The sequence below is a fragment of the Felis catus genome, chromosome F2 (genome assembly GCF_018350175.1).
Source record: "Felis catus isolate Fca126 chromosome F2, F.catus_Fca126_mat1.0, whole genome shotgun sequence".
Classification (NCBI taxonomy): domain Eukaryota; kingdom Metazoa; phylum Chordata; class Mammalia; order Carnivora; family Felidae; genus Felis; species Felis catus.
The window spans coordinates 63,109,813-63,124,210 of record NC_058385.1 but is presented as its reverse complement, the minus strand read 5'-3'; positions in this window follow the sequence as shown (position 1 = coordinate 63,124,210).

The following is a 14,398-nucleotide window of genomic DNA, read 5'->3' as shown; positions in this document are numbered from 1 at the left end:
TAAAAATAACCTCTTATTTGTCCAGGTCAGATCGTTGAAACAAAACAAAACAGTTTCCAGAGCTGTTTGGAGCTTAAAGTTGTGGATAAAGTACTATGGACCTATAGGTACATAGGTACCTATAGAGCGGATTGAGATCATTTTGGATAAGACAAAGGAAAGACCTGGGATTTTGGAATGTCACAGAATGAATTGAATTGTTTTTCTTCATGTCAAGGGACCTAGAATTTACTCTCCTGTTTTTTTCCTCGGCACCCGGTCTCTAGTAGGTGTTCAGTGACTATGACATAAATACTTTCTACCTAGTTTGGCTGCTTGGCTGTGTTCTCATCATTGCTTTGGAGTCTCTACGGAACAGCCAACAAGTTCATGCCTCTACAGCATTTGATGGGTTGGTGACTATTCCTAGGTCTCTCACTGACCATGTCAAGCCACGTTGTATCTAAACCTCTGGAGAGTGCCCTTTGGTTTCTTTTTTGGGCTGTTTTTCCTCCACCTGCTTTGATGTGCCAGTGTTCTCATCCCTTTTCCCTCTGTACATTTCTTCATGGTGAGCTAGAGATCACCTCCAGGCATCACTGACCACTTGTACGCTCACATATCCAAAGCTGTACCTCTCTCTAGCTTATATGGTTCTTCTGAGATCAGGACTTGTCGTTGGCAAGGCATTTCCAAATTCAAACGTGCGAATGAGTTTCAAATAGAATTTATTACTTTCCCTTTCCCCCAACCCCACTCCCATAGATTACTTTAGTGAAACGTATCACCTTTTATTCAGGTGCTCGAGATAGAATTCAGCTCTATCAATTACACCTAGTTTATATCTTCCCTATGCATTTTTTTTCTCCATTTTTACTCTGCCACTATCTTATCCTAAACTCCATCATCTCTTGCCTGGATTTGTTCCGTGGCCTCCTAACTCAATTCTCTGTTTTCAGTTACCACTTCCTACAATCCACCTATTCTGTCAGTATTCGCGAAATCTTTCTCGAGTGAAAAATCTGATCAAGTTATGACTCTGCATCAAATCTTGTGGCTTTCCTCACCCTCAAGATCAAGTCCAAACTTCTTTATAGAGATACTAAACTCCAAGTGGCCAAACCTCTAACTTCTAGACTCATTTTTGGCTCTCACTCTATGCCCCAGTCACAGGAACTATTTGTGGCTCTCCCAACACACTCAAGCCATTTTGCCTTTTGCTCCTCTGCACATGGTATCCTTACTTTCTAAAACTGCTCATCCCCTCAAATGCCTAATTAACTTACATTTGTAATTCAGACTCAACTTAGAAACCTGCTCCTTTAGCAAGTTGTTGTAGTCATACCCATCTAGGATTAGCGTCCTCTCTGCAAACCTACAGCACTCTGCTTATATTATCTAGTATAACATGCTTTCTGATGTCTATTCTCTTTCATAAGATTGTTAGTTCTTTGTGAGCAGAGGCCAAGAAACTCATATCTTCATTGCCTAAAAAAATGCTTGACCCATAATATCCCTCAGTAGATTTTTGTCAAATGGAGGAATGAATGAATGAATACACACACACACACACACACGCACACACACAGGCTCCTATAAAGCATTCTTTTTTTTTTTTTTTTTACTTTCCTGAAATGTTAAATGTTGGCTAATTAACTCTAGGAAATTCCTTTTTAATTTTTTCATGATTCAAACAACTAGTATATCATTCAGGATAAGTGAGGTTCTTCTGCAGTAACAATCTTTTTTTTTTTTTTTGTAACGTTTTTATTCATTCTTTGAGAGAGAGACAGAGCGAAAGCAGGGGAGGGGCAGACAGAGAGGTAGACACAGAATCTGAAGCAGGCTCTGAGCTGTCAGTACAGAGCCCAACACGGGGCTCAAACCCACGAACTATGAGATCATGACCTGAGCCAAAGTTGGCCGCTTAACTGACTGAGCCACCCAGGCGCCCCGGCAGTAACAGTCTTTAATCTCAGAGGTCATATGACCTCAATTCATTGCTTGGGCCCCAAGTAGTGCAAGCCTACTATGTACTCAGAATCACGGAACATCTGGAAAATTTGAGGACCAGCAGAGGTTTATTTATTTATTTATGTTAATGTTTATTTATTTATTTATTAAAAAAAATTTTTATTTAAACTTTTTTTTTTCAACGTTTATTTATTTTGGGGACAGAGAGAGACAGAGCATGAACGGGGGAGGGGCAGAGAGAGAGGGAGACACAGAATCGGAAGCAGGCTCCAGGCTCTGAGCCATCAGCCCAGAGCCTGACGCGGGGCTCGAACTCCCGGACCGCGAGATCGTGACCTGGCTGAAGTCGGGCGCTTAACTGACTGCGCCACCCAGGCGCCCCCCAAAAATTTTTTTAAAATATGAAATTTATTGTCAAATTGGTTTCCTTACAACACCTAGTGCTCATCCCAACAGGTGCCCTCCTCAACGCCCATCACCCACCCTTCTCTCCCTCCCACCCCCCATCAACCCTCAGTTTATTCTCAGTTTTTAAGAGTCTCTTATGGTTTGCCTCCTTCCGTCTCTGTAACTTTTTTTTTCCCTTTCCCCTCCGCCATGGTCTTCTGTTAAGTTTCTCAGGATCCACATAAAAGTGAAAACATATGGTATCTGTCTTTCTCTGTATGACTTGTTTCACTTAGCATAACACTCTCCAGTTCCATCCACGTTGCTACAAAAGGCCATATTTCATTCTTTCTCATTGCCAAGTAGTATTCCATTGTATATATAAACCACAACTTCTTTATCCATTCATCAGTTGGTGGACATTTAGGCTCTTTCCATCATTTGGCTATTGTTGAAAGTGTTGCTATAAACATTGGGGTACAAGTGCCCCTATGCATCAGCACTCCTGTATCCCATCAATAGCACTGCTAGGAATTTACCCAAGGCATGCAGAGTTTTAAATATAAAGACTTTTCGTTTGTTTTTTCATTTAGAATGTCACATTTATGAGTAAAAACATACAGTTTGACATCAGTTTGATTTTTATTTTTTAAATTTTTTTTTCAACGTTTGTTTATTTTGGGGACAGAGAGAGACAGAGCATGAACGGGGGAGGGGCAGAGAGAGAGGGAGACACAGAATCGGAAGCAGGCTCCAGGCTCTGAGCCATCAGCCCAGAGCCTGACGCGGGGCTCGAACTCCCGGACCGCGAGATCGTGACCTGGCTGAAGTCGGACGCTTAACCGACTGCGCCACCCAGGCGCCTCTTGATTTTTAAAAAGCAACTCCTACACCACTAGGAATTTGATTCATCCATCTTCTTCGACGTCAGCGCCCGAAGTCCTGATTCTCTCTGCCTCTAAATCCTGATAACTTCCTCTGAGCACTACACACCCCATCACCAACGGAATCCCTCCCTCCTTTCCTTCCTTCCTTCCTTCCTCTCCGTATTCCTCCTACCCTGACCATTATCTCTCCATGTCTGAATTATAGCACTAGCTTGCAGATCTCCAGTCTCTCCTCCTTCAATCTGCCCTTACACATTGCAGCTAGAATGATCCTACTAAAGCACTGCTTTGTGTTTCTTCAGAGCTTACAGAATAAAATATTAAACCTATAGCTTATCACCCAAGGCCTGTTATAATTTGTTCCTGACCTCCCCTGTGACCTCATTTTCTCATTATCTTCCTGCAAAAGCCTTTGGCTTATGCAAAGGGGCCCTCCTTGAGCCTTCTCCTTCTTATCTGGACTGGTTTAATAATGACAGCCCTTATCTCATAGGATTGTCATGAAGATTGAATGAAACAATATGAGGAGGCCTTCTAGCATACTGCCCTGCCATACACTCGGCCCATGATATTGTGGCACATGGTTAAAAATATGTATTATACCTTTATAACACTCTTATTAGTAATCTCTTATTAAGTATCAGCACTAGGTAGGATGCCAGTGTCCCTGTCATTCTTTAGGATTCCCTGAGAATAAAGAGTATACTAACAAACACACAAATGCTTGTCATTCATACTGAAAAAACTAGATAGTTATAATTCAGGTTTTTTTGCAAAAAATAATCCTGGTTTGTATCACCCAAATGATGGCATGCACTTACATAGTCCTCAGTTTTGCTGAGTTTCACTGTGCCTTCCAAAAATTAAACAGCACTCAAAGTGTTATTATTTTGAAGATGGAAGAATTTGCTTTTTTTTGTTGCCAGGCTGTGTTATAAATCTGCTATGCTTTGTAGTAGTAAAGGTGGTCAAAAGATGTCACATCAGCTACTTGTGCACTCGCTGAGAATAGGGATGGTACACCTGTGGGTCCCTTATAAATGCACCCATATTTAGATTGCCTGAGGTCGGGCTGTGAAGATGATGCTGTACTGAAGCAAGAGCACTAGACTAGGAGTCTGAAAAAATCTGTCTTCTGAGATCTATTTAGAGCTAATGAACCATTAACATCATTTTCTCAGTAGAATGTGAACCATATCTGCTTTCTTAGAAGATTGTTGTAAATAACAAACTATACCTGTCAAAGTGTTTTGTTCAAATTGGTAGATTGATTTCTGCATGCAATTTACATATGTCAAACGTAACGTAATATGCAAAGCATGTAAGAAAGATTTTCATTACATATGTGGTATTTGTTGAAACATTCTTTCTTTAAGACCAAACTAGATTCCTTTCTAAGAGGAATTAGAATTCCTTCTAAGAGGAATTCAGAGTCAACTACAAGTACTAAAAATGCTTTTTACTATTATTTCTTATTTTTGGTGCTGGTATTCCTGAAGAGAAGGAAGACATAAAGAAGGAAAAGGTTTTATATAAAAAAGGAAATTTGAGAAATATGACCTTATTTGGTGAATGAAAACAAAAATTAATCTATCTCCTTGACATTGAAAATAGGGTTGTTAGCTAAAAACCAGATTTCTTTGGGCTACTGTCTGTATTTCCAGAATGAATCAAAGTCTCTGCTACCCTTTGGGAGGATGTCACTGGTTAGTACCTTGCTACTTTGGTCAAAATATCAGTGGCAAAAACAACAGCAATAGCAATTTCTGCTTCAAGTCCTACCGTGCAATAAAATCAGAGCATTGCTCATCTGCCAGACTGGAGAAAAAACTGATCCAGAAATTAAGACACTGGCTCTAAATCGCACAACTGAGCCAAAATATGAAACAAGTCCCACCTGGCTCCGAACTCCGTTTCCATCATGGCACCACCCGACCAAGCTTGTTGTGAGGATCACAGTGACTTCAATCAAGAAGGCGAAGGTGGAATGAGAAAGTTTACTACAAGATGCAGCATTGTAAATAGTTTGGATTATTGCATGAAGCGCAGGACGGCCTTCAGTGTGTGTTGTTATAAACAATTCAATCACCCACAGGGGTATAAGGTGAAGGCTAGAAGAGCAATGCCCAAACTCAGAAGTCATGGCCAACTTTTGCAAGCGGAGCCCAGGGAGTACGTTCCACAATTGCGTTTTGATGAACAGTGAAAGAGATTGAAAGGTGTTGAAAAGGGGACATTTAATTGTAATATAGTGAGTATCTCAAGGACATGAAAGACACTGATGTTTTTAGTCCCTCTCCACTGTGGAAACAGGCATTCTGATGACAATTATTGCTATCTATGCTTTTTAATGATTAAGTTTTAACTAGTGACTCAAGAGAGGCCTTAGCTCTCAGCTCTTAACTTAGACCAGCATGCTGCATAGAGCCTTACACTTTGGGTTTGCCCGTTACCCTGAGGAAAGGGACTTGAGAGGACATCGTCTTAAAGTGGAAAACCTTTCTGCAGTCCCCCACCCTTAAGCAGCTGCCTCTGAGTCTCTAACATGTACTCTGACTGCCCTCTGCTGGTTGGATGGAAAAACAGCTAAAAGAAAAGTGAACATGGGTTTTTAGCACTGCATGCTCTTAGACTAACCTGAATTTCATAGAAATGGAAATTGCCAAGGGATCGAAAGCGAAAAACAACAGGACAGAAAGAGAATTCTTACTTGTGACTTTGTAGTGCAAATATAAACCGAGACTAAACAAATTCCACAAAAAAGTATCCCCATGTTGGAATGAAGTCATGCTTTAGAGTCATTTGATCAATAGGGCTGTCCCAGAGCTATCTAGCACGTGACCAGATTTCATCCGAGTTCTGGACAGGTTTGTCTCAGATCCCATAAACTATAAGGCAGGACTCAGTGGAGCCGGGGACACCGAAATTGCATTGATTTCCATTCACTGACACACTCATTGCCTGGTGCCCTCTGTAGTACCCTACTGGCAGCTCTAAAGGCTGATACCAGACTGAAATGCAAACAAAGAGGTAGCTGGTGATCCATGGAAATAGTTTGTGTTTCACTGTAAAATACTCCAGCATTTCTCCAGTGTTTATCAACCAAATTCGTGGCTATAACACCTAAAAGTGTGTGTCTACTCAACTCCTTGCACTTTGTTCAGAATTGTAATCTTTAAAAATGTTTTGGATCCCAGTACTTACTGGGTTCTTGGACCACACTGCTTAGGTTTGAAATGTGACTGTGCTCCTTGCTGCATGATCTTACACAAGTCTCAAAATTTCAGGGTCCTCAATTTCTGTACCTGGAAAATGGCGATCATAAGAGTGTCTTGGGTTATTGGAGAGAGTGAATGGGAAACATCTAATACTCTTAGATTAGTAACTAGCACCTAATAAATGTTCAGTAAATGTTACCTGCTAGTGTTATTCTATGTCATTAAGAAGGTCCTTTAAAAAATAGAATTGTGGGTAGGCAAGACATTTACAGAGCTTGACTCATCAAAAGAAATAAGGATGATGGAGCCATGATGCAGCAGAATCCAGGTGATACTTAACCACCCAAATCCAGGGCGGGGGGGCTATAAATTTTGGGAGAGGTCATCACAGAGCCTTGACCCACTGGAGTTTATGCAGTTGGTTAGTAGAACGTGGCTCCTGGAGGGGCAAAAACAGATGAGCAACCAACGAGAGTACTGCATATTCCATCCAGCCAAAAACAGGAGAAAATGGATGAGCATGAAACTGTTGGCAATTATTCACTTTTCTTGCTCAGCCCACAACCTGAACCTATTTTCAGACCTGGAAACTTATTAACTGAAGAAGTGGCTAATTCCCCACGAGGAAGAACCTCAGATGTACACTATCATGATACCCTTGATCCTTCTCCATGTGATTAATATTGATTAAAGGAGAGTGGCAAGATATTTTGAGGGACTTTGGACAGAAGGGCTGAGTTGGCATGGATGTTTGGAGATTCAAGCATGATTATCATCCCTGTTTGAGTAGAGACATAGGGGGACAATAGATTCCTGGCCAAAATCCAGCTTACAAAGAACCTACTATGTGTGTGAACCAACTTGGTTATCATCTTCCTGGTTCCTAAATGTATAACTGGATTTACCATACTTGGCAATTAGAGTAAACTTCATATTGGATCCTTGGTCTGTAGATTAAGAGCTATCATAGAAGGAGAGGCCAAGTGGAAGCTTCTGAAACTGCACAGCCCCTCAGCCAATATACTAAATGAAAAAAATATGTATATATATTACATTCTGGGGGAAGGGATATGACCTAGAATAGTGCCATCATTAGGATTTTAAGGATGCAGGGGAGAAGGTCCCTAACATATCTCTATTTAATTCAACAGTTTGGCCTCTGAAGGAATCAGAAACATCTTTGTGAATGACCATAGAATGGTCCTGATTGTGGCTGGCATGCCAGACAAGATGTCAGGCACTTGGTAAGGTGAAAGAGTTTGTTCCATCTTAATCAAAAAAGGGGATCAGAAACAGTTGGCTTTCACATGGATCGGATAGTAATACACATCACAGATGTGTCCAGAACTAGAATAAAATTTCTGTTATGTGCCATGATACAGTCTGCAGAGATCTGGACGATCTTGACATAACCACAGCACATTTTACTGAACATGACATTAATACTATTAGGATGAGCACAAGAGCCAGCTTAAGACCTTGGTATATTGTGCACTCCAGAGGGCATGAGAGAAACCCTGCAAAGATTCAGGGACCCTCCTTTTCTTACAAAACTTGTAGTCAGCAGCATGTTGGAGCACCCTTTCTAAAGAAGTCAAATTGCTGCGTCTTGCTTTCTTAACCACAAAGATGGAAGCACCATGGTTTTCTGAAGCCAATACATTCCATGTGTAGGAATATTGTTCTGGTCCGTATTCTGGTTGACATAAAAAGGATACTTCTTTGAGGTCCAGACCCAAGTTCTGGCACAGCACCCTGTCTTAGTCATCTCAGACTGCCAGAACAAAACACCAGACTGAGTGGCTTAAATAACAGAAATGTATTTCCTTACGGTTCTGGAGGCTCTAAGTCCCAGATCCCAGTCCAGCAGAGACAGTTTCTGGTGAGGACTCTCTCCCTGGTTTGCAGAAAGCCCATTGTCTCGCTGTGTCCTCACAGTGGGGAGGGAGAAGAATCTCCCCAATGTCGCCTCCCTCTAGCCTTTGGCAACCACTAATTTGTTCTGTCTCTAGATTTGTTCTGTATATTTCATATAAATGGAGTCATACAATATGTGACCTTTTGTGTCTGTCTTGTTTCACTTAGCATAATGTTTTCTAGGTTCATCCACATTTAGCAGGTATTCCTTTTTATGACTTATTAATATTCCATTATATGGATAGACCACATTTGTGTATCCATTCATGCGTTGATGGACATTTGGGTTTGTTTCCCAATGTGCTACAATGGCCATTCGTGTACAAGTACTTGTTTGAATATCTGTTTCAACTCTTTTGGGTATATATTTAGGAATGGAATTGCTTGCCGGGTCATGTGATAACTCTCTGAATATCTGCTAAAATATTTTGAGGAACTGCCAAAGTGTCATTCCACAGTGATGGTATCATTTTACATTTTTTTTTTTTAGAAATAAGTTATTTTGTTTTATTTATTTTGAGAGAGAGAGAGAGCATGCATGAGCAGGGGAGAGGCAGATGGAGATAGAGAATCTCAAGCAGGTTCCACATTGGGCATGGAGCCCGATGGACACAGGGCTCAATCTCATGACTGTTAGATCATGATCTGAACCGAAATCAAGAGTTGGATGCTTAACAAACGGAGCCAGGCACCCCTCTTTTACATTCTTATAAGTGATTAATGAGGGTTCCAATTTAGTTATTTTTCTTCTAAAAAACATTACAGCCACCCTAGTGAATGTGAAGTGTTTTTGATTTTCATTCCTTCGTGGCTAATGATATTTAGCATCTTTTCACGTATTTGTTGGCTATTTGTGTATCTTCTTTAGAGAAATGTCCATTCAAGTCCTTTGACTGTTTCTAAACTGGGTTGCTTTTTGTTGTTGAGTTATGAGTTATTTATATATTCTAGATACTAGACCCTTACCATATATATGATTTGCAATTTTCCCCCCTATTCTGTAAATTGTGGACAGTGTCTTTCTGACAGTGTCTCTTGATGCACAAGAATTTTGAATTTTGATGTTAAATTTATCTATTTTGTCATATCCACAAAGCTACTGTTTAACCCAAGGTCATGAGGATTTAACCCTATGTTTTCTCCAGTTTTAGCTCATGCTCCTCTTGTAAGAGGAAAAATAACTTGAGGTGAGAATGTTTACAAACTCATTCACCACAACATTATGGAGTGCTGGTCCATAAGCATGGAATCCCAGTCAACATAGCATCTAACCAGGGAGAAATCTCTGTGATGGCAGTCATTGATCATGAGAGACCATGCATCATCCATAAGCAGCTGGCCTGAAATGGCCTGTGGAAAGCAGAGGTGAAGCACCAGCACAGAGGCAATACTCTGTGAGGGTGGGGAGTCATCTTCCTAGATGCTAGATATGCCTTGAATCTGAAACTTCTATAAGACACTATGTCCTCAAAAGGACTCATGGGGCTGGGGCAAAAGAAGGTGGAACAGGAGTAGCCCTATTTATCATCACTCCCCATAACTCACTATGGACTTGATACTGCCTGCCCTTGCAACTTTGGGTTCTGCATGGTTACTGCTCAGATCCTCAAGAGAAATTCATTCTTGCCAGGGACAAAGCAAAGGTCTCATAAGCTGTGGCTTCTGTTGAGGCATTTAGGATTTTAGAAACCAACAGGCAGAAAGGATTCACCATCTTGACAGGGGTAACTGATCCTGGTCAGGAAGGAGTAGGGCTATCACACAATGGAGACAGGGAGGAATGTGTATGGAACTCAGGTGATACACATAGGTACCTTCTTGGTATTTCCTTGCCCGACAGTGATGGTGAGTGGACAAGGGCAGTGACCCATACCTGTAGAAAGTATCGCTGCCAGGAATTTAGACCTCTTAGGGATTTGAGTCACAACACCAAATCAGTGACCCAGACCTGGAGAGGCTGGTGGTAGCTGCTAGGAAGTCAGAATGGATAATCACAGAGAGAGTATGGGTACCAGTGATGACCCCAAGGCTAACTGCTGTGATGGAGCTAGTAGTTTGTCTAACCTCCTTGTTCTAATCCTTCCCTTAGGACAAGAGGCCCACTGGAACCTCAGAGGAGGGGCGCCCAGGACAGGAATGGAGAAGTGGACTTACACGGCAAAGGGGCAGAAAGTGGCAGTCACCAAGTGTGCCATTCAGCTCTCCAACAGGTTACCATCCACAGGGAGGGCAGTTATTGGACAGCCTCCACTTGCAGGTACCTTAGGATATTCCTTCAGGTTTTAAGCTGAGGAGGTGAGATCACATTCTTTCTGGGCAATCCAAGGCCAATGACGGAGCATCGTGTTGGTACAGGATTCCCTCTTCCTAGCTATTGTGGGAGTGCTCTATGGGCGATCTTGGTGTGGGAGCTCCCTCCTAAGTTGGTTGAGACTTTTCTCATAACTAGAACACGGTCTGAAACTCTTCCTGCCTAATCTTATTTGTCCTTCTCTTTACCTTTCATAGGCATTACCTCCAATCAATGTCTTGTATTTTTAAATCTTGGGTTCTTCTTCCCAAAGGAACTATTGCCACAGGCTTGTATATATGATCACCACTGTAGATAAATATATAAACTTAAATAAAGTGATTCAAGTCACACAGCTCTTAATGGAATATTTTTTCCTACTTAAATGTTTAGTTTCATGCTGAATAATATCCATGAAATCATGCCTTTGATGTGCAACTTATACTTTCCCAGTGCACACTGGAAATATAACTATTTAAAAAAACTATCTGAGGCAACCCCTACTCATCTCACATTGGGAAAGAGCATAGTATCCTATGCATTTGCTGAGAATATATTCGTTTCATAAAAATTTATATGACCAGAGTATTTTTTGAAAGACAGGCAATTTTCCACTCAATTTTCCACTCCAAAAGAAATGGAGCAGTACCTATCATCTCACTAGGAAACCAAAGATATTGATAAAAGACAATGTCTATGGTTGCCAGACCCTATATTAGACATTTTCCTCTCTGATTTTATTCAAAACTTTCATCACACCAGTAGAAGAGATAAATCCAGATAAATCTGACCTCTGGATCAATGATCCATTCATTCCTATGGCCTCCAAAATGAGTATATGTGCCTTAAGAAATATTGAGGATAAATTTATTACACAGAATGATACAAGAAAATACTTTAACTGTATTTTGTGATTTAAAATTAAAATGCTTTACTAATAGTTAAAATAAGTTGACACTAATTCACATATTTCATATACATAAATAGGGTATGCATGGTCAAAAATTGAGACAACTGTTAAATTGTTCAAAAGTAACAAATCTTTAGTTAACCACTGTTAAATATTTTATATACTTATGTATATAAACAAATGAGTTTATTCACATTCCAAAAATTTTCCACACAAAAGTTTTAGGGTATTCAGCAAGATGGCATATTTAATAAGCAATAACATGCGCAATTTCATGAAAAGGCAATGTGGCCCAGTACACGGATGCTTTGGCAAAACTATACATTGCCTCAGGACAGAAGACGTACTTAGAAGGATACAGGAAACTGTAGATAGAAAATTCAACAATATCCTTCATCTGGAATACCTCTCACGCATATCTGAGGATAAAACTTGGAGTTGGGAGACATAAAAAATCAAAATGCCACATGATATATACAGGTATCTCCACCTCTTGTTAGTCTTAGAACAGTGACTATTGTAATTTTTAGCAAACACCACTAGCCATAGCCCTCCACTCCCATTGTAATTATAAAAAATGACAGTCTTTGACCATTAATTCTTAGTTCTGATGATGCCTTGAAGACTATGTCAGTTGAGTCTACAGTGACATCTTTTGTCATGAAAAAGGCTGGAATAATGACCTAATGAGTTTACATGGGATGCCTCATTTTTATATGCACAGCTCCTCTGCTATAGAAGACTGATTCTAAGGCAGTTTTACAATACACATATATGTAATTACTAGGGAACCTGTAAGGTAGAATTTGCCCTAAATACATCCAGAGCTAGGTGAAAAATGCCTAGTCATTTTACACCAGAAATTTGCAAGTGCTAACAAGATCAATTTTTATAGAGTATATTGATTAGAACACAAAAGTAGGTAATGCTACAACATTCATCCATTTGCCAATTCAATATATAGTTACTGAGTACATGCTTTTTGCTATGCTCTTTTCTAGGCACTGGAGAGAGAGCTGTGAACAGGGATGGCTCCTCTCCATAAGCCTTACATCCTAGTGGAGAAGAGGACAAATACAGTAAGTACGTAAACTATATGCTATTTCTATTTATGCCATATTTAAAGGTATGTCGTAAGTGCCTAGGAGAAATGCAGGTATGGAGGAGGAGTGTGCCGGTATGAGACTCAGGGTGATGATTGAGCAAAAACCCAAAGAGGGTGAGGGAACAAGTCATGCAAGTTAATTGAGAGAAGAATGCTCCAGAGAAAGCAACTAGTCTTGACCTACTGCCCAGGGTACAGTTAGTACTCTCCAAAAAGCCAAACTTTCAGAGCATTAAACAAAATGCATACATGTTCTAAAGATGATCACCTCCCCTTAACTCTGGACCCGTCCCCCATGAATCTATTCCATTGCCACCTGACACTGGCTCACTCAATGACAAACCTGAAGCATCATGATGTTAGACAGAACCTTCGTGACGATGGCTCAGAATTCCAGATTCTGGCAAATGCAGAGGTGCAAATTCAGAGTTTACGTATGAAGATCGAATGGGGGGTCTCAGACTAGAGACCCTCCCGATGTCAGCTCCAGGGCCGATCAGGAAGCCAGGCCAATTCAGGAAAGAGCTGACTCTTGATGTAAGAGTCAATGAGGAGCTGACAACGTTGATGTAAGGCAGCGGAGGAGACCGAAGCCCTGCAGTCCATGCCAGAATTAACGGACTAGAGAAACAGGCAGTCAAGCACTCTGGGGACCTTTGCAGAACAAAGCTGCCTAACTTTTCCCTTATATGGCAGGTTTGGCCTAAATTCTTACAGCTAAACTCATGAGTCCTTGGTTATGACAAAAAAAGTTCTAAAAGATGGCATCTAACACAATTAAACATTCTGCTAAAAACTTTAGGGGAAAAAAGGGTCATATATATATATATGATATGTATCATATATTTTATACATCATATATATATATATACGTATGAATATATATATATGTATCATATATTTTATACATCATATATATATATATACGTATGAATATATATATATACATATATATATACATATATATATATGTATATATATATATATATATATATTCATACGTAAAATCTTGAACTGAGGGATGCACAGCCATTGAGTGCCTGAACTTTGGAGCCAGACTACTAGGGTCCAAAGGCCAGCTTTCCCTGTTGGTAGGCACATGACCCTGGATGCTCCTTAGGTCTGTTTTAGTTCCCTCATCTTTTTTTTTTTTAATTTTTTTAGGTTAATGTATTTATTTTGAGAGAAAGAGAGCACGAGCGGAGGAGGGGCGGAGAGACGGAGACAGAGAATCTTAAGCAGGCTCCACGCTGTCAGCGCAGAGCCCGATGTGGGGCTAGACCTCACAAACCGTGAGATCATGGCCTGAACCAAAATTAGGAGTTGGACACTTAACCGGCTGAGCCACCCAGGTGCCCCAGTTCCCTCATCTTTAAGAGGAGATATTATCTACTTCACAGAGTGGTCATGATGAAGATGATGAGCGATATTTGAAAAAATGCTTAGAGCGCTGCCTGGCATATATTAAGCACTATATAAATGCTTTTAAAATAAAATAGAGCATAATTTTAACTTCCTTTAAAATATGACTTCCAAAGACTTACCTCTTTGACCTTCATCAAAGAAAAAAGGCTCACTGACATTTCCTGAGAGACCATCTTTTACATAGAAAGGTTTAAAGCAGAATTTTTATATGGTATGAGTCCAGAAATTCCAAATCTGTCAAGTTTATATCAAACCTTTAACTGAGTTTCAAAGTGAATTGTATAAAAAATAGATGACCAAAAAAGA